At 43.0% G+C, this 19,725-nt stretch overlaps 1 protein-coding gene across 2 annotated transcripts in view; it reads right to left on the reverse strand.

Moving 5' to 3' along the window:
• LOC120472238 (transmembrane protein 272) overlaps positions 1–461 on the reverse strand; it is a 63,698-nt gene extending 63,237 nt beyond the window's left edge. The window contains exon 1 of one of the 2 annotated variants that reach the window (XM_039662328.2): positions 346–461. The gene's annotated coding sequence lies outside the window, so the exon portion shown is untranslated. The remainder of the gene's footprint in view (positions 1–345) is intronic. The other variant, XM_089129984.1, reaches the window with a different exon arrangement.
• Positions 462–19,725: the final 19,264 nt, after the last annotated feature.

Here is a 19,725-nt window from a genome sequence, read left to right on the forward strand (position 1 = left end):
TGGCTTGACCGCGGTCCCCTCAGCAGTGTATAGCTACGGAACTTAATTCTGTGGTGGTAACATTACATCGCGAGTCTTTTCGCGAGTGAAATCTTTAAACAGCGAGTAATTATGTTCTAAAAAAAATGAAGTCATCTTGTTTGAACGCGGAAATGGCAACTTTATCTTGCGCCCGAATCAAAATTGTACGTTTTAACACTGTAGTGGGTTCAAATGCCCAGCTTCCTTGCTTACTCTTGTCCCAAAACACTGTTCGAACACGTTCTGTGGCTGAAAAACAATTGACGGGTCGTGTTTGCAGGGACAACCTTCAGCAAAGTTCAGAGAAATACTTCAGCTACTTACCAAAGCTAGAAAAACTCCTGAATCCGTGGTTATTGGAGACAAAGTGAAAGCGGAAACTAGCTGGCCTAGTACTGGCAACCCTCATTGGAGGAGGGACCGTACCTCTATGTGGCGTACACACCATAGACATCATATAGGTAGACGCCCTATCGACCGCTAAGTCTATTGGCACGGACGAGAATTGGAGCCGCCATCTTAAACCGGTCATCCGCTCCGCTCAGTGCAATCTAAATGGCAGGTGAAATGAGCTGTCAGCGCATTAAATTAATCATATCTCACTGAATACTGAACTGATTTTCACGCGGTTTTTTTTGCTGCAAAGGTCATTCATGTAGCTATGATACAGGACACATGGTTCGGCGTATTTTAATATCCATTGTAGGTTAACAGTAATATAATATTCTGATATAAGATATAAAGTGACCAGACACAATCCACAAGTTTCTATGGAAGCTTGTATGGAAGCTTGTTTCCGCCACTGAATAAAAAAATAAAATAAATAATTGCGACTTTTTATCTCACAATTTTGGAAGCTTGTTTCCGCCACTGAATAAAAAAAATAAAATAAATAATTGCGACTTTTTATCTCACAATTCTGACTTTTTTTCTCACAATTGCGAGATAAAAAGTCCGAATTGCATGATATAAAGTCGCAATTGCGAGTTATAAAGTCAGAATTGCGAGATATAAAGTCAGAATTGCGTGACATAAAGTCAGAATTGCGAGATATAAAGTCAGAATTGCGTGATATAAAGTCGCAATTGCGAGATAAAAAGTCAGAATTGCGAGATATAAAGTCGCAATTGCGAGTTACAAAGTCAGAATTGTGAGATAAAAAGTCAGAATTGCGTGATATAAAGTCGCAAATGCGAGTTATAAAGTCAGAATTGCGAGACATAAAGTCAGAATTGCGTGATATAAAGTCGCAATTGCGAGTTATAAAGTCAGAATTGCGTGATATAAAGTCGCAATTGCGAGTTATAAAGTCAGAATTGTGAGATAAAAAGTCAGAATTGCGAGAAAAAAAGATCAGAATTGTGAGATAAAAAGTCAAAATTGTGAGGTATAAACTCGTAATTTTGACTTTGCTCGCATTTCACTCACCACTCAAGTCAAACACGGGACGCTGGAACATATCATTTTATAGCATTTAGAATGGAAAAGATTATAGAGGATTATTTTCGCCTCGGTTTCACAAATAGAGAAATCTTGATTTTATTGGAGGAAACACACAACATTAAGCTTAGTCTCCGGACTCTTGAGAGAACATTATGCAGGAATCAGTTGTGGCGGAGACACAATAAAACGGACGAGGCTGAAGTGGCGCATTTTATACACCAGCAGCTTCAGACATCGGGACGGCAACATGGTTATCGATGGATGCTATGGCGCCACCAGGGGGTGGCCAAGGGTGGCCATGGCCACCCCTGGCCGACTCCTGGCCACCCCATTGGCCACCCCAATGGCCAGTATTAATTTTTGTAGCGTCAGTTAAGCATTTTATAAATAAGTCAAAAATATTCTTAAGTAAAAGAAGACGGGGAATTATGTGTCGTGACGTGCTTTTTAAGTGCCAAATGGTATACTGTTACAGCAGCTTTTAGGTGTGTTTTTGCCACGTTTGGACAGGCAGGGATGCAAACAGCGCGCTTTTCGGCGCCTCCCGCTTTTTTCACGTCCGTTTGGGTGACAAAGTCATCTGAAGTCATTCCATAGCTTAATGTGAGGGACAGAAGTATATTTACATCATTAAAGTATAAACTCGTTTTCCCTCCTCTGCGGCTGTCATCATTCTCCATTCATATTCAAACAGCACGCGCGCCTCTTGGATGCACGGTAAAACTCTCTCCAATATGATATATTGACATTATAAATGCATGATCTGTAGATAAAAGTCTGTATATTCGCATAAAATTACTTTATTTTCTTGGAGTTTGTTGCTGTTTTTAAAAGACTCACTACCGTGTTCTGTTAGATCACCAGTGTTGTGCAAGTTACTTTCAAACTGTAATACATTAGGTATTACTTGTTACTGTTATTTGAAAGTAATTCATTACCTTACAATATTACTGTCTCAGAATTGTAATGCGTTACATTACTCATGTATTACTTTTGAGTTACTTCCACCAAAATAACTAAGTAGAACTTAACTTTTGGGCTGTAACGATATGCAATATGAAACCGAAATCGCGATTCGCCACACGACTCAGATCCACGAACCTACAGAATCGCGACACACCTCTTCCAACTCCAGCGTTATTCTCCTTACCGTCCAGATCCAATGCTGCCTTATCTTTAAATTAGGCTATTAGTATTATTTGAAGTTAACATTATAAAATACGCAGACCTACACCACAAAACTAGTTGAGGATAAATTATTTAAAATTGGGGAAGTCCAGCATTATGGACATGACATTTGCAGTCAAAACTTGAAATAAAAATTCTCAGAAAATACATGGATTGAAACGTATATAGGCTACTTCCTTAAAGGACTCCAGACATTAGACAAATATCAGTCTATGTTTTATTTTTAATATTAGGGAAAAGACACACATTCATGCGTGACAAAAAAATAGGAGGCAAAATATATTTTTTGTAATTCTGTTAATTACACTGCGCAAATCGGATGAGGAAGGGTTGACTCTCCAGTCTCCATAGAACTTAAAATATTCATTTTATTTTAGTTTTCGTGTTCGCATTTATGAGGAAAAAACAATGTTACAGACGCGACCGCTCTGAACTGGCACTAAAAGACTGCTTTAAAACTTTCACATAGTCTGTTGCCTTTAAGAAGTAAAAGCAGACAACACACTGTAATACAACTGTAATACAAGCCTCACTGAACATGTAACGAGTAAAATATTACTGAAAATTGATTAGTAATGCCTTACACTACTGCGTGTCAGCAAAAAGTAATATGTTACTGTAATGTATTACTTTTGTAATGCGTTACTCCCAACACTGTAGATCACACATACATTTCACAAGGATTATGAATCGGCATCAAACGCACAAGAACTGAAACAAAGGAACAAATCGCACTTGGATTTGTGCGCTCAACATTTCTTCGATTTGTGACATGAGCTTTTAAATACGCACTTATGCAGCGCAGTGCTGCTGCACACTGTGACTCCATGTTGCTTTGAGCACATCATTCTGCACCCGCGATGCGCATACACGCTGTGTGCTCTCTGTTTTTCATGTAATCATGGGTTTGCGCACTGAAATATTATTAAAAGCCAATATATTTTGTTATACCTAGCCTGCTCAATACATTTTAAAGGAACACTCCGACTTTTTGGGACTTTAGCCTATTCACCTTCCCCCCTCAGAGTTAGATAAGTCCATAGATACCTTTTTCATCTCCGTGCATGCTATAAGTCTGTTTGACGCACCCACCGCTAGCCTAGCTTAGCACAAAGACTCGATGTGACTGGTTGCAGCTTTCATACTGATCCAAATGAGTGGCAAAATAACGCAAACGTTTTCCTATTTACATGTTGTGATTTGTATAGTCACATAATGTACAAATAACAAAGTCAAATGAGACACAGACATCTTTTAACCGTATAAAACCTGGGAACTATTCTCTGAAGGCGAAGCACTGCTACTTTGACGGCGTAATAACCGCATCACCGGAGACACGCAGTGGTGAGGAGCGGAGAGTTCGCTCGGTGTTTGGGTAATAGAGTCAGCAATTTAGAAATAGTAAAAGCGTAGTTTAGAGTCATGGGTTTTCGCTCTATTGTAAATAGCTGCGACTGTAAACAGGGGAGGTAACCATCTTTCACAGAATTCCAACTAAAAACGCTGACTGGATGAAGAAATGGCTAACTTACTCTGGATATTTATCCAAACACACCTAAGATTATCAAGGGACATTATGTTTGCTCGGTACATTTCAATGAGGACGACTATTTTGAAAAAATGGAATTTGCCACACGGACCATAATGTGCTGAAGGATACGGCCATCCCATTGATAGCACAGACAGGACAGTGGATCACCTGCGGCTGAGGTAAGTGTTCCGTTATGTTTTTAGATGACCTACTGTAACTGTGCCTTTAGCCAGATCTAATGTAACGTTAGTGACACTATTATATGATTAGGGTATGAATATGTTTTTATCTTGATGCGGTGCGGACGCGCTTGGGAAAAAAAAAACGAGCGCGTTCACCGCGTTGAACTTGCACCCTGCGCGCTGCGCGCCTAGCCTAAATTTGAAATAACCATGGAAATAACGAACTTGAGCGTGCAAAAGGGTACGATAGGCTGTGAGTTCATTGTGCAAAAACAATTTGTGCTATTACTTTCCCCTTATTCTATCCTATAGTAATGCAATACTGTATATTATATAGGCTAAATAGCCTACATTTGGTTCAGCTAATAAATTGCATTTAAAATATATTGATTCCTGTAATAATAATTATTTATTCATGTGATATTTATAAATCTGGGTGCGTTTTTGGTTGGAAATCAATGAAACATGGTACTGTATTACCTGGTCTCCCCTGTTTATTGTCACAGCTCATACAATAAAGCAAACACCCATGATAAACTATGCTTTTCTATCTAACGTTAGTAATTGCTGACTCTTTATTCCAACGCTGAGCGAAGCGAACTCTCTGCTCCTCGTCACGGTGCGTCTCAGGTGATTGTTATCACTCTGCCCAAGTAGCAGTGCTTCCCCTTCAGAAAATATAGTATTTATACGGTCAAAAGATGTCTGTGTCTCATATGGCCTTGATATTTGCACACTCTGTGACTATACAAACCACAACATGTAAATAGGAAAACGTTTGCATTATTTTGCCACTCATTTGGATCAGTATGAAAGCTGCAACCATTCACATCCAGTCTTTGTGCTAAGCTAGGCTAGCGGTGGGTGCGTCAAACAGACTTATAGCACGCACGGAGATGAAAAAGGTATGTATGGACTTATCTAACTCTGGGGGGTAAGGTGAATAGGCTAAAGTCCCAAAAAGTCGGAGTGTTCCTTTAAATAAGCATAATTTAATTGTATATTATTTATTTGTAGTTTAGGCTATGCACTTCTGAATTCTTGACATTAATATATAAATATAAAATTGTGACGTGATTGCCTGATTGAATTTTAAAAGAGAACTAATTGTAATTTTTTTTTATTAACATATTTAGATTTTATAAAATTATTGTGCAGATTTTTTTAAGAATTACTTTTTGCTGCTGATGTATACACTCATTAAGTGTATTAAAAATTAATAATACATTTATGTAATATTTAAAGGTGTTAACTGTAATCTTACACTGCAAACTAATAACTTAAAATTGAATAAATTCATCACAATTATGTAAGTATCTGGAAATTTGCTGTGGGGCAAGGACCCTTATATATCATATAATATATATCATTATATACAATATAATAAATATTAGTTGGGCCCTACTAATATCATTAGTAACATTAAATATTACACAATAAACCAAAGTATATCAGTAGGAGTTTCCTTAAGTCTTTCTTATATATATATATATATAAATTGTCCTCAATTCCACAGTGTCTTCAGGAATGTGGAGGGTATCATGTAACACACAAACACACACAGGCGCCCGGGCCCCCGTCTGACTTTGAGGTTTTCAGGATTCAGAGAGGTCTAAAGTAATTTATTGATATCAACTCTTTCTCACACATAACTCTTTCATATATATATTATAATTACTTTCACTATACATGCTACCACTAGGCTCAATTTTTAGGAATCACACGGTATCTTTTAATTTTAATGCAGGCGACACTCAAATCTATCTCCCTTTGAAACATAATGACAAGCAAGGCCTAGAAACTTTGCTTGCCTGCTTATCTGACGTACGGTCCTGCATGTCCTTGAATTTTCTGCACTTGAATGAGAGTAAGACTGAAGCAATCGTTTTTTGGCCCCTCTGTTGGAAAAGCAAACCCCGAATACTGACTACGATTATTTAGACTCTAAACGAGAGCACACATTACTTTTTTTTTTACGATTTTATTATCTCTAAATTGGTTGCCAGTGTGTTATATAAATTTTGTTGCTAGTTTTAAGGCTTTGACTAGTCTTGCACCATCCTACCTGTCAGATCTTTTAAATGTGAAAAAATTAACAAGATCGTTGCGATCCTCAGACAGCATTATACTGCCATATCCAAGATTCAAGTTGCGAGGATCGTGCGTTTTCAGCGGCTGGTCCTAGGATATGGAATGGTCTTCTTCCTTTATCTCTGAGGTCCGCATCATCTGTACATGAATTTAAATCTAAGCTACAGTCTAATGTTTTTACTCTTGCATTTCATTCATAACGTTGGTTTCTCTAAACCCTAACCTAGTGTTTTATAGTTTGTTATTAGTGCACTGTGTGTGTGGTTTGTTTTTTACTTCTCCATTTGTACAGCACAGTGGTCAGCTTCTGTTGTGCTTTATAAATAAATGAAATTAAAATAAATGAAATGATATATGTCACACTAAAGTTGAAAAACATTATGTTCTATATAAATTAAATGGTTATAAAATTTACATCTAGTCATTTACAAATATAATATTTAACACTAACTATAGTTGAAAAACACTGATCTTCAAAATTATATAAATGAAATGGTTATAAATGTGCAATTATTAATTTACAAATATAATATTTCATACTATAACATTGAAAACATGCTGTTCTTTAAAAGTATATACATTAAATATAAAAATAAACTATATAAAAATAATATTTCTCTCTCTCTTTCTCTCTCCCCCTCTCCCTCTTTCTCTCTCAAACACCCAGCACACGGCAGACATGTTCTGTGTGGGTGTGTTCATTATGAGAGTCACTTTCATGAGGATGTGTCTGCCTTACACAAAATCTTACAAGGGGTGTATCACATCATTGTCACACCTGTTTTGCTAAGAAAACATAAAATCTAAACATGTTTCTACATATGGTAGCTATTTGACATTAGTCTAGATTTAAGAATTTATTTCAAAGAATAATCGTAAAAGTTTGAATATGATCTTTTAAAAATTGTTTAAATTAAATCTTTATAGTTTGAATACATTCGTATCTTCTATTTATCTTTTAGAAGATTACTCTAATGATTGACTGTAACGGCGACCTAAAGTATAATTTTTATTAATATAGCCATAACGATTTTTGTACTGTAACAGCATATTCGAGATGAACCATCACACCCTCATAGAGACGGAGGAGTTACAGGACAGATAAGCCTCTGGGCCACATTTATGTCACAGCGTGTGCAATGCTAGTCTGCTTTTCAGAGCTTTATTTATTGTAAATTCATTTAAAAGCATACTCTTAAAAGTTTAGATCTTTTAAAATGAAAAGATTGTTTAAATCAAATCTTTAAAGTTTTATTAAAATCGTATCTTACAAGACTTCTGTATAATATTAATGATTTGCATAAAATTTAACCTAAGTTATTATTTTGAGCGAACTCAAACCTGCCTCGTCCCGTCCCGGAGCCACACGTGCAGCCTCCAAAGATCGGGACGAGGGTGCCACAGAGTGCCCCGTCTCTGAGAGAGTAGGTCCTGTCTCAGAGGAATAGGCCAAGGAGGTGCTGTCGCGAGGAGCATGAGTTCGGAGAACCACGTCTTGGTGGGCCAGTAGGGGGCTACCAGCAAGACCTGCTCCTCGTCCTCCTTGATCTTGCACAACACCCGTGCAAGGAGGCTCATATAATATCATATATCATATAAGTTATTATTATTACAAAAATGTTATAAATCAAGATCTGTGCTTTTGTAACAAAGAGTAAATATTTCAAAGAGTATTTTTGTCCATGTCGCATGAAATGAAAGTTTGTCACAATGTTTTTTGTTTTAAAAGAAATCCTTGGACTGCTCTTATTTGCTCTTATGTAGATTAAGTTGTATCATTTAGAAAATCACCACACATTTTCAGAGACGCAATGTGCCTCTGTGGTCCATGACGCAGCAGAAGTAAAGTTGGTATTGAGCAAATATTTAATTTTACTCGTCTTAATTCAAAGCATGATCTTACTTTTTCCACGGTAGCTATGACCTATTGTATGTAGGTACGATATATCATTTTGACTTTTCTTGTATCCCCCAAACTATCCTTATTCATTGTGGAAGCACACAAGGGGAGAGCTGATGATACTATAGCAGAAAGCATGCCCCTTTGACCTCTTCGATTCAAACACATAGTGCTCTCTAGCGCCGCGCTTTTTGAAATGTGTGTTGCGACTACGGTGACCGTAATGTGCAGAGAAGCTACGACACGTCATCCAATAGCACTTTTTTGAGTTTAACTGTACACATTCTACCGTTACGCCGCCTATATGATGAATTACACAACCTTGTAATTTAGACCGTAACATTGACTTACCTGTCGAGAAGAAAGCAGGACTTCAGCGTCCCTTTCAAAGACTTTCTCCTTCATTAGCTCTATCCACCTGGGAAAATCCATCCCGATATTTACCCTCATTTTGAATTTGCCAGTCACGTTTCCTTTTAGATTACATTTTTAAGCTTTATCATAACTACGAGGATTGCATTATGAAGCACCGTGCAGTGCGGCCTTTCAAGTGCCTCTCACTGACCTCCTTGGTCGCTTCAGATGGTTTCAGTCAGCCGGTTCTGAATGAAAATGCGTTGTGGTGACTAGTGCTTTTTTTTTTGTCCCTCTTCGTTATTATATTTTTTCAAGATGGCGGGACGACATGGAGGCCTCCATGGGCTCACCCGTCAGATCATTGTCAGAGCTAATTTTACACCAACGAGATCATATTTATGAATAAAGACATTGATTTTAGCTATAAGAATACTTTTTAAAATATAATGTACCTTGAATTTCAGATGTGTAAAACTTTAAATTTTACAATTACATTTTTCAACCGAGTCAATCTACACGTGAGAGATCTTCAGAAGTCATAACTTCAGGGATCCAGAGAATATTTAATTACCCTTAAAACCAAAGATTAAGTTTAATGACACTAGTTTTTGCAATGTCACTTTTTAAATGAAAATCTTACTTTAATGTTTGAACAAAAAATTCAAAAGTGCTTCTTCATATTTGCTGTGCTCTGCCGCAAGGCCATAAACTGGTTCTTTTTGTTTTATAAATTGACTTTTCTAATTTCTACAAATATCAGCCTGATAAATATGGACTTAATACACAATGAAACAAGATAATCATGCTACGAAATACGTCTGACCCAATGTTTTTAAGAAAAGTAGTGTTTTTAAAATATAACTAAACCATGATAACAGATTCTTTCTTTTGACAGACCTACAGAAATGCATGTTGATTACTAAGTTTCAGGCATAGTGCAACCATGCAATGATTGAGAAAGCTAATATTGGTGTAATATTTGTTCAGTCTCACCCTCACGCTGATCCAGACATAGCTTTACTAAAAGGAAATATCATGGAAGTCGAAATATCAAACTTTGTTCAAAAATTGTTCTCTGACCCGAAAATAATCAGATAATGGAATGTTCAAAAACGTCTCGCTTACGTATGTAACCCTCGTTCCCTGAGTAGGGAACGGAGACGTTACGTCAGAAGTGACGGAGATTGGGGGTTTCGCATAGAAAGCCAATCCTCTTCGAGTATTTAAAAACGAGCCAATGGCATGCAATGCCTTGGGGCTGCGGAAATTTGCATAGCGTACTCCGCCCCACTCCGTGAGTATAAAAGGAGGAAGTGAACGCAACCGCAGTATGTCTTCGCTGAGGAGCCAAGACTGAACTCGGCGTCTACCCAGCGATACAGCAGAAGTGGCAGGGAGACGTAACGTCTCCGTTCCCTACTCAGGGAACGAGGGTTACATACAGACGTTCCCTTTTGTAGTCACTTCGAGTTACGTCAGAAGTGACGGAGATTGGGGGTCTGTGCCATCACGCCATCTTCAAGCTGTCTTCCAGTGCCCTGCGAAAGTCTGGACCCCTCGTCTCTTTTTTAGGGATTCTACTTTGACACAGGATTACCAAGGTACACTGGGAAACATATCCCGGGAGGGACATGTTACCAGATGCCTACCGAAGGGAGGACTTAAGAATACTCATATGGCCACGAAGGAACGCATATGGAGACACTGGAGCACCAACCGCAGGTGGCTGCTAAGATTTCAGCTCCAGGGGTGGCAGATGGCTTGCCAAGGGAAGACACATGCTCAGAGAGGCTTACAGTGGATAATACACATGAGACGGTTACCATGGGGGAACCGTACGCATGGAGGCACCTAGCCAGCGTCAAGAGCAACAGCAGTGGTGCCCGCATCGTTGGTGCTGGAGGACTCAAGACTTCAATGGAAGAACTGAGGAAATATCGCACTTATCCAGTCCGGGGAGTGGAGTGGCGAGCAAGCGAAGACACCTGAGCAGGTCCAGAACTGGCCGAAACGAGAACGTGACAGGACACTGGCTCAATTCGCAGATTATAGAATCTGGCGAAGGTGTTGGGTGTCGCCCAGCCTGCAGCTCTGCAGATGTCTGTTAGCGAGGCGCCGTGCGCTAAAGCCCAAGAGGAGGCCACACTCCGAGTGGAATGGGCCGTCACACCAAGGGGGCACGGACGGCCTTGCTGCTGGCAAGACAAAGCAATGGCGTCCACTATCCAGTGGGACAGCCGTTGCTTTGAGAGAGCCCTTCCCTTCTGGCTCCCCCCATAACAGACAAAGAGCTGGTCTGAGGTCCTGAAACACTGAGTTCTGTCGACATAGGTGCGGAGAGCACGTACCGGACAGAGCAGTGCCAAGGCTGGGTCTGCCTCCTCCAGGGGCAGCGCTTGCAGGTTCACCACCTGGTCCCGGAAGGGAGTGGTGGGAACCTTGGGCACATATCCAGGCCGGGGTCTCAGGATCACGTGAGAGTAAGCCGGCCCGAACTCCAGGCACGCTTCGTCAACGGAGAATGCGTGCAGGTCCCCCACCCTCTTGATGGAGGCCAATGCAACCAGGAGTGCTGTCTTCATGGACAGAAACTTTAACTCTACCGATTGCAAAGGCTCAAAGGGATGCCTCTGCAGAGCACTTAAAACTACCGAGAGGTCCCAAGAGGGTACGAGGGGAGGACGAGGCGGATGCAGCCTCCTCGCTCCCCTCAGGAACCTGATGACCAGGTCGTGCTTCCCTAAGGACTTACCTTCCACTGCTTCATGAGAAGCGGCAATGGCCGAGACGTAAACCTTAAGGGTGGAGGGCGACAGCCTGCGCTCCAACCCTTCTTGCAGGAAGGAAAGCACGACCTCGATCGAACACCTCCGGGGGTCTTCTCTGCGAGAAGAACACCAATTGACGAAGAGGTTCCACTTCAACGCATAAAGGTGTCTCGTGGACGACGCTCTTGCGGAAGTGATGGTTGCCGCCACCGCAGGTGGCAGCGAACTCAAACCTGCCTCGTCCCGTCCCGGAGCCACACGTGCAGCCTCCAAAGATCGGGACGAGGGTGCCACAGAGTGCCCCGTCTCTGAGAGAGTAGGTCCTGTCTCAGAGGAATAGGCCAAGGAGGTGCTGTCGCGAGGAGCATGAGTTCGGAGAACCACGTCTTGGTGGGCCAGTAGGGGGCTACCAGCAAGACCTGCTCCTCGTCCTCCTTGATCTTGCACAACACCCGTGCAAGGAGGCTCACTGGGGGAAACGCATACTTGCGTGGGCCCCGTGGCCAGCTGTGCGCCAGCGCATCTGAGCCGAGCGTACCCTTGGCCAGGGAATAAAACTGGGCGCAGTGGGCTGAGTCCCGAGAGGCGAACAGATCTATCTGTGCCTCCCCGAACTGGTCCCAAATCAGCTGGACCGACTGGGGATGGAGTCGCCATTCGCCGGAGATGGGACGGACCCGTGACAGCTCGTCGGCTGCCAGGTTCCGGTCTCCAGGAATGTATACTGCACGAAGGGACCTCAGGTGCTTCTGACTCCATATCAAGAGGTGGCGGGCGAGCTGCGACAACAGGCGCGAGCGTAGACCCCCCTGGTGGTTGATGTACGCTACTGCCGTAGTGTTGTCTGAACGGACAAGCACGTGCTGGCCCGAGAGCAACGCTCTGAAGCGGTGCAGGGCGAGCCGTACTGCCAGCAGCTCGAGGCAATTGATGTGCATGAGGCGCTGGGCTCCTGTCCAGGAACCGGCGGCTGCATGCCCATTGCACATGGCACCCCAACCCGTGGTAGATGCATCCGTGGAGACAATGAGATGCCTGGAAACTCGCTGGATAGGGACGCCGGTCCGTAAGAAGCTGAGGTTCGACCACGGGAAGAAGGTTCGGCGGCACGCTGGAGTCACTGGAACTCGGAGCGAACCGCGATGCCATGCCCACCTCGGGACTCGATCGCGAAGCCACAGCTGAAGCGGTCTCATATGAAGCAAACCGAGCGGCGTCACCGCGGCCACGGATGCCATATGCCCCAGGAGCCTCTGAAATAGTTTCAGTGGAACCGCACTCTTGCCCTCGAACTGTCGAAGACAAGTCAGCAGTGAGTGCGCGCGCTCGCTCGTGAGCTGCGCGGACATGGCGACCGAGTCTATCTCCATGCCGAGAAAAGAGATCCTCTGCACGGGGCAAAGTTTGCTCTTTTCCCGGTTGACCCGAAGGCCCAGACTAGGTGCCGGAGCACCAGGTCTCTGTTTTCGCAAACCTGAGCTCGAGAGTGAGCCAGTATCAGCCAGTCGTCGAGATAGTTCAGGATGCGAACCCCGTGCTCGCGAAGGGGAACAAGGGCTGCCTCGACGATCTTCGTGAAGACGCGAGGGGACAGAGCTAACCCGAATGGGAGAACCGTGTACTGATATGCCTGGCCCTCGAAAGCAAACCGAAGAAACGGTCTGTGTCGAGGCAAGATGGAGACATGAAAGTACGCGTCCTTCAGGTCGATCGCTGCAAACCAATCCTGAAACCGAACGCATTCGAGAATGCGTTTGGCTGTGAGCATTTTGAACGGTAGTCGGTGGAGAGAACGGTTCAAAATGCGCAGGTCCAGGATCTGTCGTAACCCACCGGTCTTTTTGGGGACAATGAAGTAGGGGCTGTAAAACCCGGACCTCATCTCGGCTGGAGGGACCGTCTCGATTGCACCCTTCGCCAGCAGGGTCGCAATCTCCGCTCTCATGACCGGGGTATTGCCAGCGACCATCGTGGAGCGAACTCCCCTGAAACTGGGAGGAGACCGTGCGAACTGAATCGCGTAGCCGACTCTGATTGTTCTGATGACCCAGCAGGACAGCCCAGGAAGCGCTAGCCAGTCTTCCAGGAAGTGAGCCAGCGGGGTCATGCGAACCACAGACGTCCCCCCGGAGGGGCAGCGAGGCGGGTCGACCGGCATGCGTGCAGGAGTTACCCCGTCCGGATGCACCGTCGAAGCCCGCTCCCCGACAGAAGAGACCAGGGAAGGCAGAGCGTTCCACGGGGGTCTGTTCTGCCGGGGGTCTGGCGATAGAGGGGGAAGGGGTTGGCGTAGCCCGGGGACGACACATGCACCCTTCCGCGCCCTCAGAGACAGAGAGGAATGAACGGGGCGACGCAGTGGAAGTCGTGCGCGCTGATTCCAGTCTGTGTGCCCAATGACAGTGTCAGCTTTTCCTCAACCAGCTCAGGGAGCTAGCCAGAACAAAAGATTCTCCACCGGCCCTCCACCGGGGAAGGAGGGGCCCTGCTACCGCCTCCTGAGAAAAACCATGACACTATCACTGAGCGGCCCGCCTCAGGAACATTGCTTCGCCTGGCGTTTAGCGGGGCACACGGCCTGAGGGGGGGGGCGGGGGACGCTTACCTGTGGCCTCCTCCGCGACGCGAACCGGCTGAAGGCTGCTGCTGGGGCCGCGTGGGAGGGAAGGGAGCCGCAGGGGGGCGTCCTCGGCGGCGAGCTGGCGGAGGCGTATGAGCCGACGGCTGGTTGGAGGCAGCAGCTGGCCATCGGGGCAGAGAAACCGCCTTCGTCTGCTCCTAGGCGGTCGAGAAGTGCTGGGCAAAGTCCTGGACCGCACCGCCGAACATTATGATGCTCCTGGACCACAGCGGTGGGCATCACCTGACCAAGGGAGCGAGCGACCGCCTCCGTGACCCGTTTAAGGGCAAGGTAGGCGGCAGGCTCGCAGCTCGCTTGGTCCGTCACCTCCTCGTGCACATTCCTGAGCAGCTAGCTTTGTAGGTGCTCATCATATGCAGGGCGGAGGCTGCCTGTCCCGCCGCTCTACAGAATCGCGCCGCCATAGACGACGAGAACCCATAGGCTTTGGAGGGGCATCTGAGAGCAACCGCCGGTTGACCGGGGGAGCCCCAGCGTACCCACAGACAGCCGCATCGCCGAGGGGAGGAAGGGCGGGGAACTGAAGCACACTTTTTTTTTTTTTTTTTTAATTTATTTATTTTTTTTTTAGTGCGTGTCAGATCCGCATGCAACTCGGGGAAAAAAAGGAAATTGGGGTTGGCCGTGGCCGTAAGGCGGCAGCGTTACCCAAAAACCAATTATTCAGCCGCGAGAGATCGGGATAGGGCGGAGTTCCACCCCCACCCGATGCTCACGGAGGCCCGAGATAGCACGGCCATCATCGCGGGATCAGACACGGCGGCGCTGACGCTCCCGAGGGAGGCAACGCGGCCGTATCCTCACTTCCCGAGGAGTCAAGCCCGCCTAGTGATGCTGTGATCGACATCGCATCATCATCTGGAGCGCTGCCCGAAGCAGCCGGTGCCACCGAAGAAGCAACCGACTGAATCGAACTAACGCTCGCTGGCTCTCGCACTGAGGCGGGAGGTGTGGCCCGAGGAATCGTCGGGGCTTTGTCCCACACCATCACCGTAAAATCACCAGGTCCCCGGGTCGACGGGCCCCCTATGGAGGAAACCGATCGAGCTGGGGACCGGGACTCTCACTCAAGTGAGATCATTGAGTCTCGACCTCAGTGTAGAGATGGTCATGTTCCCACAGAAGGAACATGAGTCATCCACGAACGCTGCTGCTGCATGCTGAAATGCCCAGGCATACAAAGCAGCGATCGTGACCATCAGATGACGACAGAAATCAACCACACCCAGAAGAACACGGGCGAACCGTCTTTAAAAAGACGTGCGCGTGCAGCTCTTTCAATGAGAGGAGGAAATTCACTCTTTCAGCGCTGAAGCGACCAGGGAGAAGCGCAAAGTCTGGCAGACCACTGCTCAGATCGCAGGCGATGCAGAATCTCGCTGGGTACCGCCGTCACACCAACACTGAAGAGGATGCTCGTCTCGAAGAGTCTTGAACAGTGAGAATGGCTTTCAGGAGTGAAGAGGTTCTCTTGGCTCCGAAGCGAAAACATACTGCGGTTGCGTTCACTTCCTCCTTTTATACTCACGGAGTAGGGCGGAGTACGCTATGCAAATTTCCGCAGCCCCAAGGCATTGCATGCCATTGGCTTGTTTTTAAATACTCGAAGAGGATTGGCTTTCTATGCGAAACCCCCAATCTCCGTCACTTCTGACGTAACTCGAAGTGACTACGAAAGGGAACTACAATTAGATATTCTCCTGCTTAGTATGTGTGTAATTAGTTGGGCTTAAATATTTGGATGTATTTTGTCACACCATAGCGATGCAAAGTACCACACTTTTGTAAATCCTCTGGACTAACTTTAAAACATATTCTTTATACAGGAATCACACGTGTCCAAAACAACCATGTAAGATTCAACAGACCAAATCACTAGGAAAAGCACTGTGTATAATAATTCATACACAAAAGTTAACAAATGATGGTTTTATTACTATTCAGATAGCTAGTAGATGATACTGTTTCACATTTTGGATGTTGGACCGTATGTATTTTAGGTGAAGACTTTTCTTTTACAGCAGTCAATATTCAGTGTTTACCTGCAGATAACATTTCACTGAGTAAAATCTAGAGATCAACTTGCTAAAAAGTAAATACAACATACAGAAAATTGATCAGTTTTGAATGTTTGTAATTGACATTTTATATACTAGTCGATTACGCCGTTTACATCCTGCTTCTTTTTGTTTTTGTACAGTATGCAAAAACTATAGTCTCCGACCGTGGTCAAACATATAGGAATTTATGAAAAACATGAACAGATATTTCTACACAAGATATTTCTTTCAGAACATCTTTCAGCTATGTCTACAAGACATCGACATGAAAAATGACTATTGCTGTTTTTTTTTTGTTACCTATAAAACTATTATACTTCAAACTCATCTAGAACAGTCATAGATACGCAGGTATTTTGTGTATGTGGCTAAACAACGGTTAGGCTAAGGAATTTAGTTGAAAAGTGGTATTTTAATGTGTAGGTATCAGTCTTTTAGGCCTGATCCAGAAAACAGGCATTGTGTTTTATGTCTTAACCCATTTAATCCCACCGGTCACAATTGTGACCGCAGCTTTTTTTCTTATTTCTGGAAGCTCTAAAAAATGTTGTTATTGACTTTGGGCAAGAAATTCAACTTTTAAATGACAAAATAGACTGTCTTGATTAAAATCAACTAATGTCATGTGACTAGTGTGAAAGGTCACATGACCAGATCAGTTCACTTCCTGCTTGCATATCTAGAAGAAGATTTCTTCCTCAGACTACTAAAATAAGTAGTATATAAAACATCTTAATTTACAGATAGAACTATCAAATTTTGTGCATATATTCTTTAAAGGCTCTACTACTGATATATTTTGAGAATTATACTCCTGAATTTATATTTTGCTCGTAAGACTTGTAAATTTGTTTACGGTCACAATTGTGGCCGGTAGTATAACAGTATAACAGTGCTTCAATTGAAAACACAGGTATTTGCAGATATTGCCGGGTATTGGCAATCCTACACTGAATATGCCACATCTGTGAGAAGGATAGATGATCTCGGCGAAGGAGAAGTGCTCACTAACACAGATTTAGACAGATTTGTGAACAATATTTGAGAGAAATAGGCCTTTTGTGCACATAGAAATGGTCTAGATCTTTGAGTTCAGCTCATGAAAAATGGAGGCAAAAACAAAAGTGTTGCATTTATAATTTTGTTTAGTGCAGTTATCAGTATCCCAGAAACGTTCAGTGTGTTGGACCTTCTCGACGTGCATGACCCCCCTTCCCCCCACCCCACACCCCCAAATTCAAAAAGTAACTGTGATAGTGATAGCTCAGATAGGGAGTCCCAGGGTGAAACGGCCCATTTGCCTGGTAGACTATTGAATGGCGATGCAGAGGTGAACTATCTGGAGGATTGTGCAGATGTTCATGAGAACCAAATGGTGTGCCCCACACATGACCACAAACAACCCTTTCTACAACATTCGGCCCATCTTCAATGCACTGAAAGAGTGCACACACATCTACCTGAAACTGGCCTATGACAGGGCCCAAGTGTAGACATGGTCTAGCCCATTGGGGTCTAGCCGAACAAGCAGAAGTTCCTCCAGGGTGTAACTTTGTTCATAACAACCTTTTCACCTCACTAAGCCTTCTTCACGAAATGACAAAACGAGATATTGGATGTCTTGTAATGAATGTGTCAATAGGTCTAATTGAAGAATTTGAATCAATTCTGACTATGTAGTTTCCCACCGGTCACTATTGTGACCGAGTATAAAACCTAATATTTCACTAACTTAACCAACATAAAATCAAAAAAGGCATATTGTTTGAGTGTTAGGGAGGTCTAAGGAGTAAATGCATGTACTCAAGTTGCAAGAAAAATGTGGGATTAAACAGGTATGAAAAGTAAGCAGTTTGTGGCCTCTTCATCAAAATCTTTTAACATCTTTAAGACATTCAAATTTATCGAGTTGAAATTAAAACGTGATATCAATATCGCGTAAAACACGTCATTACCGCTTGATAACAGTTATCAAGCACCCGCACTTGGTGAAATTATTCAGAAAAAGCGACAAAAGTAATTTTCTGATAATGTACTGTGTTTTCTTGTATGCCAAGATTTTGAGGGTCACTTATTGAAAGATGCCTTCATTCTTTGTTTCGCTGTATTTTTAAAAACATAGATATACATAGATTTACATAGACGTTGTACACGACCTACATAGATGTTTTACACGAAAAAATATTTCAGAGATCGGTATTTTATATCTGCATAAAGGGTTCAAATATACAATGAAGTGCTATTTAAAAACTAGGGTGGTATATGTCTCAAGTGAAGACGATGGTTTAAACCACCATTTATTAAATCAAGCCATGTGAATACTGTCGTATATGAAAAAGAGAAGACCTAGAGTTCACTAACATTACAGCTAACTGTAGGAAACAGATATCCATGGGGTGAAAGTGTAAAGAAGACACCGTACAAAATACGATAAGTGTTACGATAGTGTTGTTAAAAATGAAACTGTGGTAAACAATTTAAGAACACTAGCGCCGTTAAACATGCGGTTCAATAACAATGTTCAATATAAACAAGAATCCGGCTCTAATGCTACTGAGCCTGTTTCACATATAATTTATCTAACAATTGATATTTAGTATATTTATTTATTTATTATATTTATTTAACAGGGACAGTGTATGGCATGCAGCCATACCAGAATTAGCTACAAGCTTAATTTCATCTGTAGTCCCTGGGCAGGAAAGGAAAACATACAACCAACAATCCAGCAACACATATAAAACCATAAAACATCATCATACAAGCTTCATGGAACAATTGACAATCAACAGACACATATATACCATAAAAACATCACACAAATCGCCTCTCAGACAACAAGTTTTACATGATCAATGGGTACATGATTGTATAGATTTTAACCATAATTTCACTTTATATTTGAAACAATTGAATGTACTAATGTCTCTAAACTCATTTGGGACTAAATTCCAGTGTTTAGAGGCACTGATAGAGAAGGCTGATCTGCCAAACTCGGTACGTCTGTGTTGAATGGCACAGTGGCCACTACTGGATGCCCTAGTTGTTCTCCGGCTATCTGAGAGCAATATTATTAACTCCTCTAATGGGGGCGCAGCCAAATTATTTAATACTCTGTACACTAAACAAACATTACCAAAAAATATAAAATCTTCAAAAGTAAAAAAATTATGTTTTCGAATGATATTACAATAGTGATAACTTGATGGTTTTTTTATCCAACACTTTAAGTGTTTGTTTATATAGCATTTGTAATGGAGCCAGTATTGTTTTTCCAGTTTGTGACCAACTTGTAATGCAATATGTAAAATGTGGGACAATCATTGAATACATATACAATTTAGCAGCATCTAGAGGTAACTGATTACGAATGTGTCTAAAATTTCTTAAATTAAATTTCACAGTAGTACAAACCTGCTTTATATGTTTCTTAAAAGACAACAGTGAATCAAGAGTAACTCCCAGATATTTAAAATGTGACACAACCCGGATGTTTTCCCCATTTACAACCACATCTGGCTGATTTTCATTTTTCCTTATAGA

Source organism: Pimephales promelas, chromosome 4 (assembly GCF_988280905.1).
Source record: "Pimephales promelas chromosome 4, fPimPro1.hap1.1, whole genome shotgun sequence".
Classification (NCBI taxonomy): domain Eukaryota; kingdom Metazoa; phylum Chordata; class Actinopteri; order Cypriniformes; family Leuciscidae; genus Pimephales; species Pimephales promelas.